The following is a 19,867-nucleotide window of genomic DNA, read 5'->3' as shown; positions in this document are numbered from 1 at the left end:
AATTTGTTAACTGATTCCCTTTGTTTTACAGATTCACAGCTTTAATGTTGTATATTCACAGTTTATATATTCCATATTCACAGTTCTTAAACACCATATTCACACATCTTAGGACTTCAGATTCACTATAAGTAGGTCACCTATGTCACAGATTCACAGCTTTATAATTTTATATTCATATATTGCATACTAAACATTCACATTTTTTATAGTCCACATTCATAGCATTTTAGGGCTTCATTGCTAACTTTACAGCCATTCTATAGATTGACAAAAACATAGTACTAAGATCATTCTTTGTAGTATAAGTTCTAGATTCTGCTAAGTAAAAGTATTCCATTACCTATCAAATTCATCAACAGGGGAATTAGCCCTTTGAAAAGGAACTCTAGTCACACCAGGGGTTGAAAAAGTTGCATCTTTAGTGGCTTCCCCTGCAATTCTATCCACCAGGGCATCAATCCCTGGTTCCCCCGCAGCATCCTTTATCTCTTGCTCTTTCTCCTTCTCTTTCTCCTTTTCTTGTTGCTGCTCCTTGTCCTTATGTTGCTGCTGTGTTGGTGGTGGTGGTGGAGTCAGCCCCAAATCACTCCCTTGCTGCTGTGCTGGTTGTGGTGGTGGAGTCACCCCTAAATCCCCCTCCTGTTGCTGTGCTGGTGGTGGTGATGGACTCAGCCCCAAATCAAAGGTCGGAGCATCTAATTGGTCCGATGGCTGTGTTGCTTGAGATAGCCCCAAGTCAAAAGAAGGGGCATTAGGATCCATTTGTTTCCTTGTCTTTTCAAAGGCCTCGACAAGGGCATCCACAGCCGTAGTGAAGCTTTCACTACCAAAGAAGATGTCGTCCAGCTGGGATGATGTTGGGGTTGCAGTGGCTTCTATGGTGCTGGCAACATTTAGCATGTTAGATAAGCCCGAAAATGTCTTCCTCATCACATTTACGGGTGCTCCTTGCTTTCCAATTTCAGCCATAGCCTCACCAAACTCTCCTACTGTCGAAGCCAACTTTTGTAGGATCCCTGCCACCTTATCTACGCTTGATGATGGGATATTCAATGCAGCAACAGGAGGTTGATCATTCTGCCTGGAGGTGGCAGCAGCAATATCAGTAGGTTTTGATATTCTAGGGAGCACTGTCCCCCTTCCAAATGACCCTGCTTTGTTCTCTTCTTTAACCCTTTTTCTAGCAAGTTCAGCACTCCACCCAATAATGGTTGGGTATGTTCTATCCACTCTCATCCCCTTAAACTGTACTCGGTCAAAGTACACAAGCTGCACAAGACAGGGAGTTAGAATTGAAGGTTATTCACAGTTTGAAAAGTTCATATTCACACATTCATGTCTATATATTCACAGACTCAGTACAGTATATTCACATATTCAATACACTATTACTATCTGTTATAGATTCACACATTCATGCCCATATATTCACACCTTCAATACAGTATATTCACAGTTTGAAAGGTTCATATTCACACATTTCAGTGATACTTGTTCACATATTTCAACAATTACAGTAGTATCTGTTCTAGATTCACACATTCATGTCCATATATTCACACCTTCAATAATGAAAATTCAAAATAAAGTGAACTTACTAGGATGAATGCAACGGGTCCAGTGAAGAATTGCTTGTCATTTTTCTGAAAAGATTGAATGGAGTCGACCATAGACTTGTGTGTATAGGCACACCAATTGTAGGTCTTGATTTGGTCAAGGTCTATCAAGGATTTTAAAATCCTAAAGTTGCAACACCTATCTTGGTGGCCACACAGCATTGCCGATACTATAAACAGGACAAAGTCGCGTTTAAACATATCTCCATGGTCTCCTCTTTTTAGAATTTGCACTGGCATTGATGTTGTGATTGGGGATTTACCATCAATTCCCCATCGCTCCCTCCATGAGGCCACAAGGTTGGCATACGCTGCACTATCACCATCTTTTGCCATATGCTCAAATCTTGTGGCCTCCTCAACCACGTTGCTCCCTTGTGGAATCCCCAATGTTCTTTGAACATCATCCTCTTCTATAAGCAGCAATTCACCCCCTTTGAGTCGGATTGCAGAGCGATAAACATCAAACTGTCTAATCAAGTACTTCATTAGAGGGCCTTCACTCTTTGTTAGTTGGAGGTGTAATATCCCTCCAAAACCGATCTCCTCCACAGCCCTTTTCTGTTCATTAGTCAGCTGTTGAACAAACTCAGCCACAATCTTCGGGCTCATTCTTGTATTCCACATTTTTTGTTGTTTCTCTACTGTTTCACCCTCATCTGTGCATGGATTTTTTCCTGTAGTTTTTCTCTTTGCTGCTCTTTCAGCCCGACTACCTTCCCCTTGTTCCATTGATTTCCTCTTTCCTGTTTGTTTTTCAGCGGCAGATGGTCTATCATTACGCTGTTTTGTTCTTACTTCGGCTTGGATAGACGAGTCTGAACTTTCTGCCTCTGCAGCTTGAGAGGAAAGTATAGCTCTTGTCTTCCTTGCCTCTTTGTTCACACGGCTAGGATTTGTTTTCTCCATTGCTGCCAATTGTACCACTGAATAGTTTAGAAATAAAAACAGAACACCACAGAGCTATAGATTCACACATTGAAAACTATATATTCACATAAGCTATACTACATATTCACAATCTAGAAACACCACAGTGTTATATGTTTATTAATTATATCAACACTGTTATGCATTCACACATTCAAAACTCTATATTCATAGTTAATATACTCTATATTCACAGTTAGAAAACAACACATTCATACATTTCAGTGATAATTGTTCAGTAATAGGATTATTATATCTTCTACATTCACACATTCATACCACTAGATTCACATACCATATACTGTGTATTCACATATTGAAAACTCTAGATTCACACATTTAAGGGGTAATATGTTTAGTACTTATATCAACACTGTTATGCATTCACACACTCAAATCACTACATTCACAGAAGCAGTACTCTATATTCACAGTTTGAACACTCCACATTCACACATTTGAAGGGCAATATGTTTTGTAATTATATTTATCAATGTTATGCATTTAGACATTCAAAACTCTATTTTCACGCTTCATATTCTCCATATGCACAGTTTGAAAACCTCACACTCACAGAGATTAAACTCTAGGTCACAAAATTATAATCTCACATTCACAAAGATTAAACTATTAACATTGTATATTACATACAATAGAAATCTACTCCACAGAAACTCATTAAACTACTTAGAATCACAAAATATTGAATAAAACGTAAAATTTTTGAACTAAAATCCCATAATATAAAAAATGTGAAGAAATACCTGTTGCTTAGTGTGAAGACTGCTGAAGACTGCTGATAGTATGAAGACTGCTGCTTAGTGTTGTTGCAAAAACTTCCGGTGAACGAGTGCTATAGTGAATCGGCGATGCGATGCGATTATGTCCGGAAAATGGCGGAGGAAGGGAGAGTGAATCGGCGAAATGCTCTTGCAGAGTGATAATGGTGAAGAAGCGCTGTAACTTGCGCGAGAAGATGGTTTATATATTTAAAAAAAAAATATGATTGGCTGGGGATAACGGTGCCACTAACAGCACCGTTATCCCCAGCAACAAACGGCGTCGTTTAAGGACCCAGGTGCACCTTGCAAGGTGCACCTGGGTCCACGGCATAACAATTGCTACTTTAGTGATTTGGCCATTTGGGTATGCTTCAGGTTTTTTTTCATTATATTTAGACTTCTTCTAACTTAATTTTCAGTTTAATTCCTCCTTAATTCATTATTAAATTATCATTCAATTTGGGGCAAGTATTAAGTCTTGATTTGCTATTTGAATTTTAATTTAATATTAAGGTTATATTAAATTGCCTCAAGTTTATATTCTTGCATCCTTATGTCATTCCTGAACTTGAAAAAGTACCTAACTAATCAAAATGATAAGAACCATTAACAATTTTGCTACAACGTATTATGACGATTAAATGAACAAAGGTGTGTTCATCAATTACCGTGGCACTGGTTACTGCTAGGTACTGTGCTCTCAAAAGAATCAAAATTCATGCGGTTAATCACCGTGGATTGAGATATACTTGTTTGTAGGGCAGTAGTTTGAATTGTTAATTGAGAACAGTATGATTAGTACCATAAATCAATCAAATTATGAAATAAGTTTTACGTACCATAAATAATTGTTTAATAATAATTTAAATAAGTAATTACCTAATCTAATTTTATGTAATTTAAGCATCTATCTAATCTGTCTAATAATTTATAATTTAATAATCTAATGTAATAAGATTAACTCTACGTAGCTAATAATAATAATATAATAATACTAATAATAATAATAATAATAATAATAATAATAATAATAATAATAAAATGAAAAATAAATGTAAACATAGATGTTTTAGAATATCCTAATCTGTCCAAACCCATTTCCCCAATTCCCGTTCTAGCTCTTGTTTCTCTTGCACAAACGCTCTTTTGTCTCCATTTTTCTCTCGAACAATGTCGGTCTCTCGGATTCTCTCTCCATTCGCTCGACTTCGTTCTCTCATCCAAAAACTTGCAATTACAATAAGATCCTAGGTTCTCTACAGTCGCAGCAGGTGATGTAGTTCTTCCCTTTAATTTTTTTTCCTTTGTTTTAGATTTGTATTTGGTTTAATTTATCTTACAAAATTTCGATTCTCTGCTACAATTTCTTAAATTTAAACACTGAGACTTTAGAATCTACTGATATGTTCATAAATTTCTAGCTAAAATGACAAAATTTTGTATCTAAGGTTATCATCAAATTTGTGTACTGCATGTGCGATTTAGTGTGTTTTATCTATGATTTCACGTTAGTTGGTTAAGTTAAAACTGAGTTTTACTGATGTGATTATACTATGCTGGATTCGTCAGATCTAGTTGTGTTTTCTGTGACTTCTGTTCACAGAGGTGTCATATTATGGGTGCTATGTACTGATATATTATCTGTGTAGTTTTATATTTTTCTGTTAGCAGCATTCAAGCTCAGTAAGATTACATAAGTTTTAAGGAAGAAGATTGATCGAAGGGTATGCTGTCAAACTGTGAAGTGACCAAGCAGGCGTAGGACCATATTCCTATTGTCGGTCTCTTATTTTGAGTGACTTTGCAGATTTAGGTTTTTATATTATTTATCTTACCTAAATAACTTATAACTGTGACTTTTTACATGTGATGTTTGCAATTCGAATAGCCGACATTTTTTTACAAATAGCACTTCATCTATTTATTATAAATAATTTTGATGCAGGAAAGTTGGTTGGCCATCTGCAGTAGTTTGTCTTAAATTAACTGATCCATCAGAATCAACAAATGTCTTTATATAAGGAGGATCAAGGTATGTGGGTGATTCGGTTTAATCTTGCTTTACAAAGATTAACTTGAGTATGTGTTTGTCACCTTGTTGTATTAAAACAATTTATGTTACTTTGATGTGGTTGTAATTTATTTTGGGTAAGCAATCTATGTTAGAATGAATTTTTTTAAGAGTAGAGCACTGCCATACTCCGTACTCATTAGTTTATAACTTAAGTGCTATAATATTTGTGTGTGTAATGACAGCTTTGTTAAAATTATTAGAGAGTTGATCTGAAATAAGTTATACTCATGGATATATATTTAAAAATATATATATAAAAAGCATGGAATAAAAGATCAACATAGTAATGCTTTAACACAATATGTCAACAATCAATAAGAAGCTGGAAAATGTCATAAAAGCATTATAAAATTAGTCATGCCAGCCATGACATAATTCAAATGTCTTTTCCAAAAAAACAAATTCAAATGCCTTAAGGGCATGAATGTCTTGACCCAAAAAACATGGACTTCAAGCAGTTTGATCTTCTTTGAGCTTTGTGTTGAGGAGAACTCAACCATTAGACATCTCTTTATTGCATCGCTGACAGTTCCATTAATCCCCAAACTGGGCTTTGACCTTAAATCTCCTGAAAAAACAACCTTTCAAATTGAAATACAATAAATTAGAAAACCAAATTTCAAATAAGGTAGATTACAGAAAAAGAAAGAAGGAAGAATAAAATGTCACCTCATCATCTTGCCAATCATCTTCCAGCAGTTCAACAGTGATCTGCCATTCTTAATCTGCATGAGAAGAAATGCATTGTGCAGGTTTTCAAACTTTTCCTTCCGAACAGTAATATTAAATACCAATCAAAGGCCTAACAAAAAATTAATCTCCTTAGGTATGACTTTAATCACATAAACCATTACAAAGAGGTCAGAAGTCCATTATTGTAGAAAATTTAATAATTTTGGTATGTGGACTAACCTTAGGTTGCTTTCCCTTTAGCTCAAAGTTTTTATACCTAACAGGTCAAAACATTCAAGATCCCAAAATAAGAATTGAGCATTTTCATTGGCTCAACATATCACCAGCTACAGAAAAATATATATTATGACACAGACTAGCTTTTATCTGTTTTTCATTGCAGGTATTCCAATTGCAGAATTTCAAAGTTCAAATAAAAGCATTTTGGAGCTGCAACTGATCCTAAAGTATGTATTACGTACTAAATTTCTAAAATGCATTTTAATTCAAGTGTGTGACTCCAATTATTTATTTAGTATTTGCAACTGAAGACAGATACATAGGTATACTAAGAAATGACTTCTACAACTAAAAACTTAGTGTTCGCATCAATCTTTACCCTGCACAGTAGTATTAGAACAATAAGCGGTTGAATTAGGTCATACTTATAGAAAGGCAACACTTTTTCCACATGTTGGTCCTAGATTGTGCACTTCAGTTGAGTTCCCCAGAAAAAAATGGTTAAAAATTCAATGACATAAACAAACTGAAAAAAATACAAAATGTTACCTGGGGTCTTCGAACAGGAAATCAATTAGCCCACTGCTTTAAATTTTATAGAACTGCTTTGCCTGTTTGTTAAAGATTTCATTGCAAAACATTTGTATAAGATATTTGAATTCAAGTTTTGTGTAAGATATTTGTATAGGTTATACGTGTATGGGATACAGAAATTTGCTCATTATATATGCAACATACTGGTACTGGAATCTACAGGAAGGTTTGTTGAATAATCAACCCTGATTCGATATTTTTTCAGTTTTATTATATAGAACAAAAGCTTATACATATTAAAAAAAAAAAAGATATACAAAAAGTACCTCTTCAACGTGAAAAAGTCACTCCCTAAATTTTATAGATTGACTCCCTCTTCGTTCTGCAATGTCATAGGTACGAACCAGCCGGACTTTCATTGCACAATTAGTTTTCAGAGGAGAAATGCCTCTTGCAACAATGTACATTGGAGATTTGGAGCCATGGTGACTTTAAAGAAGGATCAAGCGGATATGAACTGAACCGTTTTCAATTGAATGTATTTATAGAGTAATGTAATGTTTCGAGCCGTAAGTTATACAAACGATGTCGAGCCGTAAATATAAAAGCAAAAGTAAATGTTGTTTGATCGAAATACGAAAGGATTTTATATTCATTAATTAACATAATTAACACGCGCAAAACCCTAGGTTTTAAAGCAAGACTTGGCCAGCAGTGCTCACCGTCTGAAACGACAACGTTTTCATTGGGCGGGAAAATGCCAAATTCTGATTGGCCATGGCGATATGGCTTTATTATATAGAGAGATTATTACTATCTACCATATTTCGTTAATGGTATTCATTGATGGTAATAATATTTTGGATCTATTTCAATACAAGACCATTTTCCCTCCATGTTATAGCTCACTTGGGCCATTAAGAATTATAGGTCGAATTTGAGCAATTAAATGCTATAATTATTTTTTTTGGTGAAGAGAAGGGATCCAACGATCCCGAAATTAGTGTCTTCTACTAGTAGCCACACTATGAGAGTCACGAACCAGGAGCTCCCTTATACCTTCTGGGGGGGTTTTCAAGTAAACTAGTACCCCTGGATGCCTCCTGACCCAAGTTTGCAAGGAAGTCTACACATTGGTTGCGTTTGCTTAAAACATGAGTGATCTCGATGGAGTGGAAGTGATCCATGAGATACAAACAGTCGGAAAGCAATGTATTTGCCGTGGGGGAAGATTCCGATCGTGACTCCAAAGCTTGCTTTAGCGACTCAGAATCTGTTTCTGCTATTAATCTATCGAGGTCCCGGGACTTTGCGACCGTGAAACCTTCTCTAAACCCCCAAAGTTCCGCAATGAAACTGTTAGTTAAGCCAATGTTGGAAATGAAATCCACAATCCACCGCCCTGTGTGATCTCTAATCAGGCCACCCGCACTTGCCAACCCCGTGCTTGCTCTTTTCGCACCATTCGTGTTAAGTTTGATGAACCCGGACCCTTATGATTAAGGATGAATCTTTCAGCTTCTTTCGCACCTTTAATTGCACGCCGCAAAATCTCTGAAGGCGGAGTCCAAGTGCCATTGAAGGAGATGTTATTCCTTGCAAACCAGATATTCCACAACAAGTACGGGAAAATGAGCTTCCAACTGCTTCTAGTGTTTGCCCTCCCATTGTTGAAACAGGCACGCATCATCCAGCTCTCCAGGGGAAGGTGGTTTGTGAGGTTGAAGTCATTAGGCCCCGACGCTAGGGCCCAGCAGTCCGCCGCTATGTCGCATTGTCTGAAGATATGGTCCATCGTCTCATCATTGGCACCACAGCATGGACAGGTGGTGACACTTGAAATTCCTCTTCGTTGACGTTCTGCGTTAGTCATCAGCCAGTTCTTTAAGATTTTCCAAAGGAAAATCTTAATCTTCTCCGTACAGTTGATTCGCCAAATCCAATCAGGGTCTTCATTTCACCTTCGGACCCTGCAATGAAAGAGTGCGCAGAAGAAACAGAGACCATACCTATGTCGGAGTGTGGCCAACTGACCGCATCTTCTCTCGAGTCAGTGACTGGAATCGGAATTGCACAGATTTTATCAACAGCTGAAGCCGGAGGTATTGGTTTAGCGCCGTGAAGTTCCAGGTTCGGTTGTTTGAAATCAAGTCTTGGACTTTGAGGTTGTTAATATTCGCCAGAATGGTGATATCGGCTGTGTTGTTGAGTGGGCCGCCTTAGGGTTTAGGGTTCCATGAGAACACTCGGGAGTCTTGACTCTTCGTTTTATAACATTCCACACCACACATTTACCGCACCGCAAAATACTACCCTTCAAGTACTATGGGTTTTGATTACCCCCTTAATTGCAAAACCCATACCCTAATAAAATAAGGGTTTCATCCCCTTACTTCTCAACCCTTCCCCAACTATTAGTAATCATTCACATTCCACCCTACTACCAAACATGCAAAATACTTTCACCAAAACCCATTACCATTACCAAGTATTTGATAACCATTCCGATTCCAGTTCACATGTGCGAACCAAACACACCCTTGGAGTTTGTGTGGAAGCCATCCAAGATGAATAGAAGAAAATTTACTTTTGAAGGAGTTCAAACAAGGAAGGAAAGTACAACTTCTCCGACATCTACAGACAAGACAAAATGGTGATGAGTAGAAGTCTTTTTGAACCGGTCTTTATTGTATGGCTCATAAGCGGTGCAAGTAAAGGTATTGGGAGCAATTTTTTTGAGATTGTGGCAATTTTTGGATAGCTACCACTTGCTCAGTGACAATGGACAAATCCAAATTTCAAGTCGATGACTCTCACCACAACCTTAACCTTATTTATAAAGAAGGACCCTCACTTAGAAAAAGATGAAGGTCATGCTAATTGAATCATGTGCTCCATCCAACTAAAAGCAGCTATGCTAATTGAATCATGTGCTCCATCCAACTAAATATGTTTATATTATATTTATGCTCACACGCCCCATCCAATTAAAAGCCTATTTATGTTTATATTATATTTATGCTCACACGCCCCCTCATGTGCTCCATTTATGTTTATATTATATCTATGCTCACACGCCCCCTCACGTGTGCGGACCGATTGACTTTTTTACGGGTGGCGCATAGTTTTGAACCCATGACCCTTTGGGTGGCTCTAATACCAAATTGAATCATGTGCTCCATCCAACTAAAAGGCTAAGCTTATAATTGGATTGCACATTTATGTTTATATTATATTTATATGCTCACAATGCTGAAATCAAGTTTATATCAAATTTTCTAATCTAAAGAAGAATCTTTATAATTCTTACAAGTCCTACACTCAACAACAACAACCATCTTTTTGTGTTAAAGGAAATTGGTGATTGACCCTTGGAAGATTAGTCTAGTAATCATAATATTTTTTACACTATTATAGAATACAACATTGTTTTGCAACTGACGGATAGGAATTAGCGGTTAACGAGTAGTTTATAGTGTTAACGATTTTGACTAGTAGATTGTATTCATAATTTGTAAAGAAATATTTGAAAGAATTACTGTTATTATATTTCATAATACTAATATTATTATGTAAAGAGAACATTAATATTATTACTATTATTATGAAGTAATAAAATTAAAATAAATACGAACATGAAAAAAGCGAACATGAAAAAAAAAACCAAAACAAACAAACAATAACAACAACAACAATTAAGAGTTTCCACAGTGTACGTGGCTCCCCTTGGCAAATTACAGCTATATGGACCACGGTCCAAAACGATATGGTTTTGTTGTTTGAAAAAGAAATTTTTCTTATAGCTTGTTGTAAACAATTAGCCAGTTCGTTCAGCGCGCATATTAGAATAATGAACATTCTGAGTTAAGATAATGTATTTTATGAGTTAGAATAATTTACTTTATGTGTTATAATAATGTATTTTATAAGTTAGAATACTGTATAATGTATTTTATTTGTTAAAATAATAAAATTTCTTGGATAAGATCATATATTTTATGAATTAGAATAATGTACTTTATGTATTATAATAATAATGTATTTTAAGTGCTAGAAATTTTAAGGTTGTGTTTCACACAGCTGTGTGAACTACGGTCCACACAATAATGATTGTCACCGTGCTCATTTTTCCAAATCCAAACTATTAAGAAAGATGGAAAGAGCTCAACGACCCTCTTTCTTAATAGTTTCCCATCCAATATTTCCATATCCGATGGGCAATAAAAGTAGAGTCTAAGATGTACTCCTACAAAAAACATATTTCTTTCTTAAAAATGTCAATCTTTAGGCTTTAATTAGCAGCATTTATACATGATAATAATGTTTATATAATTCAAACATTGGTTTTAATTGTAATTGAAAATAAAATTTTTTAAAAAATTGACATTTAAAATGTGATAAATAATTTCGTATCTTAGTGTAATTGTTAAGATAAATTTTTAATTGTATTTCTTTTCTTTATTGAATGTTTATGCAGTATATTTGGTCAAAACGTTCTTACTACATTTCTGTTCTATATTTGTATATATAAAATAATTTAAATAAAACTTTGTTAAATTTAACTATTATGACACTATTCCTATTTATTAGGCAAGGGCACGATAGCCTTTCATATCTACAAATGATGACATATAACTAGTACAAAGATCATAACCAAGCCGGCTATGATTTTAATATTCGAGACATACAAAAATTAAAAATAGAACGAGAAAGAGATAGGTGTTTGCTGTTAGTAATAATATAGGGTACACAGATGGACGGAATATAATACTTTAGGATATATCATATATATGATGAAGAGAAATAGAGATTTCTTCAACACTTGGGCATTGTAACCTTGCAGAGTTCATAGACTTTCTTGGCAGTTGCGGAGTTGACGAGATAGTCTTTTAGACTGGGATTCTTGACGTATTGGCAGAAGCAAGGCTTCTGTTGATTAAGCCGCTCGCAACATTGTGGTGGTGGATGTAAGTTGAACGTTAAGGCGCTTAGGCAAGGGTTGAGCTGCTTCGCGTCGCATGTAGCCAATGAAAATTGTGCTTCTCCCAAGAGAAGCAATAGAACAGCTAGTGTCATGAAGTTAAAGGCCTTCATTTTTATTAGTATCGTAATTAATCTATTCTGATCTGATCTGATCATCTCTCAAGGCCGGGCCCCATATATATATGGACATCCAATTGTGTAAGCTAAGAGGAAACTTGGGGCTGTGATGCATCTTTGATTGGCTTAGTGATTGGGCGAATTTATAGAGAGATTTTGGATGGTAAACAATGGTAAAACAAAAAATGTGAAAAGTTCATCAATTGTGTACAGCATGTTCTTTTTAACTTTGTTCTTATGTTAGGCACGTACCTTACGCTCATCTACTGTTTAATTAATTGGTTTCATGTTTCACTATTTCATGTTTTTTCGTTTTTCATTTTTTAAAAATTCTAACTATTTTCCTTTTATATATTTGGATGAAACCTTATACAACGGTTTGAACGCAATTAGCTTTTGTACTTGTGTAAGCATTAGCCAAATGATTGACATTAGATGGGAGTGAGAACCATTTATTACGAATATATTTACAATTAATGTAGCTTCGAGAGATATTCAAATAATAGTTTATACTATTTTTATTAAAGAGTTAATTCAATTTCTGTTTTAGATTTATAAGTATCAGTCAATTTTTAGTTTTTTTTTTTCCAAAATATTCACCTTTGATCTTAGAGTGTGTTTGGAAACCCGGAAAATGATTTCCGGAAATCATTTTCCGGGTTTTCAGTGTTTGGCAAGTGAGGGGAAAATAGGGTCAATGGAAAATAATGCTTCGGTCAACGGAAAAGGAAGTCATTTTTCCGGAAAATGACTTCCGGAATTTTTTTCCAGAAGTCATTTTCCGGAAGAAGACGCTCATCAGCTTTGTTTCGAAATCAATCCAAACCAGTCGCCGCCGACTGGTTTCGCAAACCAATCGCCGACTGATTTTCGCGAAACCAGTCGGAAACGGTTTCCGACTGGTTATCGCATTTCTAGTTTTTTTTTTTTGTTTTTTTTTGTTTTTTATAATTTCTTTTTGTTAATTTGTTGTGATTCTTTTTGTTAATTTGTTGTGATTTTTTTTTCTATGTAAACAAAAAATCATTTTCTTTTTCATTTTCTGGAAAATGAACCAAACACTCAAAGACAGTTTTCCAAAATACATCCAAACACCGGAAATGAAGCTATTTTCTGGAAAATGACTCATTTTCCAGAAAACATTTTCCAGAAGTCATTTTCCTGCTTTCCAAACGCACCCTTAGTATATATTATTGTGGCATTACCCTTTTTGGTCTTCTGTCAAAAAAATCGTTTAAAGAACATAAACACAAGAACATTTTGGTCTATTCAATTATAAGTGCTAATAAATCCTTTTCCTTTTTCTTCGTCCTATATTTATATGTGTGTTTCCACTTTAGTTTAGTTTTTTTATTTTTTAATTTTTTTCAAACTATCCCTGTTGATCCTAGCATTATTGTGGTATGACCGTTTTTTCCTTCGTCAACAAATATGTTTGAATGACATTATTAACAACTCAAAATCCTCCATTTTTCTTCTTAGTAATAAAAATATTATCAATACATAAGTCTACTACTAAATTTCAAAAATTGCAATTGAAAAAATCACAAGTCTACTTGATAGCAACTTTAAGTCTAGTGCATAAGTGTACTTCATAAAACTTCACAAGACTATTGGTTCTATTACCAAGAAGACAAAAGAAGGATTTTAAGTGGTTAATAACATCATTTTTATTGTCATTTAAACATATTTTTTTGACAGAGGACAAAAAAAATTGTCATGCCACAATATGTGAGGACCAATATGGATGTTTAAAAAAAAAGAAAAAAGAATTAACACTTAGAACTGAATAAACCAAAACGTCCTTGTATTTAACGCCATTTAAACATTTTTGTTAACGGATAACAAAAAACGGTCATGCCGCATTAATACTAGGACCAAACAGGGATGTTTTGAAAACAAAAGGACAAAAAGTAGACTGCTACCTATAAATCTAGGACAAAAAATTGAATAAACTCTTTTGTTAAATATTGTCACAAAATATTTATTATAATTATTTAATTAAATTTAGTTAAACACAAATTCTTGGTACTTTTATGTGCACAATTGATATCAAACTCGTATGATTTCATGTTAATTTGAAGTTAAGTATGTGCTTATTTAATTCCTCTGTGTCATTTAGGTGATTTGGAGGAGTTGATGATTGTAACATCATGTAAATTGGAGATCAATTGGATTTGTTTTGAAGTCATCTCGGCACAAAGGTGTGTTCCAGGGGTCATAATAGGTCAATAGAGTGAAAACGAGGGAGTTAGAAATATCATGGCATCACTCGGGACCCAAAGGAACAAAAGAGATGATGAAATATGCATTTTGGAGTGAATATCATGGCTAATGCTAGCATTTACCCCGTGAGTGCCAGCGTCACTCCATTTTGCTCTATATTTTTTCTGCTAGGCAATGTCCCGGTATTTTAAGCATATCTCATCCTACGAATCACAAAAATAAGTGATTCCACTTGCATTCGAATGATATTTCAAAGAGCTACAACTTCTATGAATACAACAAAGTTCGATTCTAACGTCTACAAGGTGATAAATTGCCTAGAAACCAGAAGTGTTAAGTAGACACTACTACAAAAAATACTTTTAACGTCAGTTATTTGTGACATTTAACGTCGGTTATTTTGCGACATTGTTATTCCCGATGTAGTAAATAAATAATACGACTTTGGTTTTAAAATCCGACGTCGTTTGTCATTTTTTTTAAAAAAATAATGAAGATACCACGTCGGTTGTTTAAAAACAACCGACGTCATATCTCTCTATTTTTTTTAAAGTATCTCTCTTTTAAAAAAAAACCGACGTCATATCGTAATTTGTTAAAAAAAAAAGACTTATGATAGGCGATTCCGACAATCCAGAAGCAGAAGAAAATGGAGCATTTATAGATGGTCGACGAGGCGGCGGCGAAGCAGAAGAAAACGGAGCTCCTCGCCGCGAAGATGTTGTACGCCATCCGTTCGCGATTGTTTTCTCGCAATAAACTTCGTATTGCTAGATCAGATCAGAGTATATACCATTATTTATACTAGAAGGAGCCATTTACTATAAGAAAACTAGGAACCATTTATCTAATATATTCTTGGAGGAAGATCATCATATCAAGGTATATACCATACCCCTGTTAAGACTCCATATTGTCAGCCACCATTCTTCGATCTTGAATTGTTCAACAAAAAAGCTAAGGTTAGTTTGAGAGTGAGGGAGATAAGAGAGATAAGGGAGACTTACACTATTGGCTGGGACAAAAGTTGTGAACAAATGGCGGCGAAACCACATATAAAATTTTTAAAGTGTTTATTGTTTTACTCTACTAGCCGGTATATAAAAACTTCACATAAGACATACAACTTCAATTATTTAATTAACCAACATTATATGTTGTTATGATATATGTTTTTTTCGCATAAGACATACAACTTCGGTTATTTAATTAAACGACGTCGTATGTTATTATCATTTTTTTTTGTTTGCGTAAGACATAAGACTTTGGTTCTTTACTTAACCGACATCGTATTTTATTATCAATTTTTATTTTTTTAGCGAAAACATCGTCTTCCGGCAACGCAATGGGGCTGCAGATCTCATCTGATCTCCGTGAAATACTGGCTCTATTAAACGAAGGTTAGGGCCACTAATCCCACTTTGTTGATTGATTGAAATCTCACTCTCCAAATTTTATGAGATTCTCAAATCATAGAAACTGCAATATTAGTCATTCCGGCTTCGATTCGTCTTCATCAAGTTCATCGAAAAAGAGAAGAACCGGTGCTAGATTGTCATAAGCCGTACAAGTAAAGGATTTGGGAGCAATTCTTTTGGGATTGTGGCAATTTTTTGACAGCTACCCCTTCTTAGTGACAATGAACAAATCCAAATTTCAAGTTGAATCTCACCACAACCTTATCTATAAAGAAGGATCCCTTACTTAGAAGAAGATAATAGTCATGCTGAAATTAAGTTTATATCAAATTTTCTAAGCCAAAGAATAATCTTTATAATTCTTACAAGTATCCTGCACTCAACAACAACAACCATCTTTTTGTTTTACAGGAAATTGGTGATTGACCCTTAAGATTAGTCTAGTAATCATAATTTTTTTTCTCACTATTATAGAATACAACCTTGTTTTGCAAACAACGGATAGCAATTAGCGGTTAACGAATAGTCGCTAATGTTAACGATTTTGACTAGCGGATTATATTCATAATTTGTAAAGAAATGTTTGGAAAAATTAGTGTTATTATATTTGGTAAAACTAATATTTATGTGAAGAGAACATTAATATTATTAAACGAATAATAATAATAATAATAATAATAATAATAATAATAATAATAATAATAATAATAATAATAATAATAATAATAACAAAAAAAAAAAGAGTTCCCACGTTTTGGCCAGTTGTTATGCTGTGGACCCAGGTCCACCTTGCAAGGTGGACCTGGGTTCAATACGACGCCGTTTCACAAATTTTTTTTAAAAAAATAAAAAATAAATAAAAAATATTAACGGCGTTAACGGCTCCTCATCCCAACAGAACACAAACTCTACATTCACAAACCCTATACTCCTTATTCACAATTTGAAAACTCCACATTCACACATTACAGAGTTGTACGTTTAGTAACTATAATACCACTGTTATGCATTCACACATTCAAAACTCTATATTCACAGGTCCTATACTCCATGTTCACAACTTGGGAACTCCATATTCACACATTACAGGGCTACAAGTTGCTAGAACTCTGTTAACTGTACTACAGATTCACACATTTATAACACTACATTCACAAATTCTATACTCCATATTCACAATTTGAAACCTCCACATTCACACATTTCAGGGCTGCTAGAACTGTGTTAACTCTACTACAGATTCACAAATTCATAACTCTACTACAGATTCACACATTCATAACTCTACATTCACAAATTCTATACTCCATATTCACAATTTGAAACCTCCACATTCACACATTTCAGGGCTGCTAGAACTCTATTAACTCTACTACAGATTCACACTTTCATAACTCTACATTCACAAATTCTATACTCCATATTCACAATTTGAAACCTCCACATTTACACATTTCAGGGCTATATGTTTAGTATTTTATTTTTTTTTAAAACAAAAATAGTGAAACGGCGTCGTATTGGACCCAGGTCCACCTTGCAAGGTGGACCTGGGTCCACGGCATAATTTGCGCGTTGTGGCTCCCCTTGGCAAATTATAGCTATGTGGGCCACGGTCCAAACCGATATCGTTTTGTTGTTTGAAAACAAAAATTCTTGTTCCGCGCGCATATTAGAATAATGAACATTTTGAGTTAAGATAAATGAATTTTATTTTATGAGTTAGAATAATATAATATACTTTATATGTGTTATAATAGTTAAATTTTTAAGGTAAGATAATGTATTTTAATTTATGAGTTAGAATAACGTACTTTATGTGTTATAGTAATGTATTATATGAGTTAGAATACTGTATTATGTACTTTATGTGTTAAAATAATGAAATTTCTTGAGTAAGATCATATATTTTATGAGTTAGAATAATGTACTTTACGTATTAGAATAATGTATTGTATATGTTATAAATTTTAAGATTGTGTTCCACACAGCGGTGTGGACTAAGGTCCACTCAATAATAACCGTCTCGTCTTTGTGTATGCTCATTTTTCCAAATCCAAACTATTAAGAAAGATGGAAAGAGCTCAACGACCCTCTTTCTTAATAGTTTCCCATCCAATATTTCCATATCAGATGGGCAATAAAAATAGAGTCTAAGACTCCTTCAAAAAACATATTTCTTTCTTAAAAATGTCAATCCTTTAGGCTTTAATTAGCAGCATTTAGACATGATAATAATGTTTATATAATATAAACATTGGTTTTAATCCTAATTGAAAATAAAATTTTAGAAAAAATTGACATTTATTTTGAATGTTAAATAATATTTGGAGTTGTAATTAAAAATAAAATTTTAGTTCAAATTGACATAGATGGTGGCATAATATTTATTAGCCCACAACTCCTAATAGTGTAACCCCTCACTCATTCCAATAAGCTGCGAACCTACGTACCAGTCACGAACCGTAAGAATTTTTAAAGTATGTGTTCTGTCCCGATTGTCCTAGGAAGTGGGTTATTAGGCACCATACCATTAACCTTGAATTTCCTATTTAATTAAATTAGCCCGTAAGAGAGAAAATTTATTTCGACCCTTGTATCGCAGTATTTCGCGATATACAAAAAATTATCCGATTTTTCAAATTAGTGACGGGATTATTTTCAAAATAATTTTGGTTTCAAAATTCTTCCTATTTAAATTATTTTCCACCGAAACTATATCTGTTTTAATCCCGAACAGTCTAACCGAAGATATTTTCCCTTACCCACCACAAAAATGTGACACTTGGCAACTCCCTACACCACATGTTATTATTTAAATATTTTTGAAGATGATCAAAATGGAAAATTGATCTCCAAGTTTCTTATTTCTTACCTTATAAGAAACAATGTAGCTTGATCTCCAAGTTTCTTCATCCCTAAAGTGTTGCTATATAAGGAGACTTGATCTCCCATTTTCTTCATTCCATACCCATTTGGCCGAAATTTAGAGAGGAAAAAGGAGAGGATTTAGCTATTGTTAGATATAAATAATCTAACTAAACAGAATAGTATACGAGAAACCTGATTTGTAGTAGCGGAAGCGGAAGCCGTATTGATCTCCAGCCACAGTTGATGTAATGCCTCTTGAACGGTAGACCGTCAGCCATATTTGTCTCATACTTGACTCAGAACCCTAGATGGTGTACTGGTGTCTACTGAGCAGTATGAGTACCGTGAACTGTATGTGCTATATAATGCTTATCCTGTATTCCATCAATACAGATTTATATAGGCACAGAGTCTGGTTAAATACAACTACTAGTTGTTTAGTCCAACCAAACCGCTTAATAAACCTAGTTAACTTGCACCACTTAATTAAGACCCTAATATATATATTATTAGGGAAAATCTTACATTCTCCCACTTGGTGCAAGTACTAGCGCAACCCTCACCAAAGAACAAAACACACGAATCATAGTGATAAGTCCTCTATTTTGCAGAGTAATATCCATTATGGTCACATGCATTTCAATTCTCTAACTTAGGCCCCTCATGAACAAACCCAATGTTTATTCTCGGTATAACTTAAGTGATGTTTCTCAAAATATATTATGTGCACAACTGAAGAGAGAAACCATCCAAATATTTGTACAAAAGAGTACACTGTATGATCTCTAAAATCCTTAAAAGCATGCCTTAAATAGAGATCTCTTAATGTTAGCATAATGCTAACTGTATTCCGTGACTTCTAAACTTGAACACTACCTCTAACAGCTAAGAGCTCAGAGTTGACACGTCTGTCACTCCCACTCATTAAAATAGCCAAAAGATAGTTAAGTCACAGAATCATTCCAATAACTTAGAGAACAAACCAAAACCTCTAAGTCCATAAATTTGGAATGTTAACATACACCATAACTTCCCAAATAATCACAATATCCACTTTAACTGAACATTTATGAGTCTTACTTTTATGTCTCGCAAAATTGTCTTGAGCCTTAAATACCAAAATGGCCCAGGATCAATTTTGAAGAAACTAAAGACTCTTAAATGCTAAAGAATGACAGTGCACCACAAGTTAGATGATTTTGTTCTAATAAATTCATTAATATTGGTACAACATTTTCATAAATATACTGCACAACCAGATGTCCAATAATTTGAACTTATGAATTTATATGAACAAATTCAAGATTAATACTTGTGGAATCTTTTGGACTTATTGTTTGACATACAATCCAATTTGCATTGGGAAGTATGAAGACAATAGTTAAATCCATAATCTTTAGTGGA

The 19,867-nt window shown here is 34.4% G+C and overlaps 1 long non-coding RNA gene across 4 annotated transcripts; it reads left to right on the top strand.

The window, feature by feature from the left end:
* Positions 1-4,432: 4,432 nt before the first annotated feature.
* Positions 4,433-7,485, top strand: LOC116010681. 4 transcript variants are annotated; one of them, XR_004096949.1, is made up of 6 exons: positions 4,433-4,602; positions 4,981-5,108; positions 5,277-5,363; positions 6,481-6,544; positions 7,006-7,077; positions 7,248-7,485. It is a non-coding gene; the product is annotated as an uncharacterized LOC116010681 (long non-coding RNA). The 4 variants fall into 4 exon arrangements; XR_004096948.1 differs by having other exon boundaries at positions 4,981-5,144; XR_004096946.1 differs by having other exon boundaries at positions 4,981-5,363.
* The last annotated feature ends 12,382 nt before the right edge of the window (positions 7,486-19,867 follow it).

The sequence above is a fragment of the Ipomoea triloba genome, chromosome 2 (genome assembly GCF_003576645.1).
Source record: "Ipomoea triloba cultivar NCNSP0323 chromosome 2, ASM357664v1".
NCBI lineage: Eukaryota > Viridiplantae > Streptophyta > Magnoliopsida > Solanales > Convolvulaceae > Ipomoea > Ipomoea triloba.
This window is presented reverse-complemented; position numbering and strand designations above follow the sequence as displayed.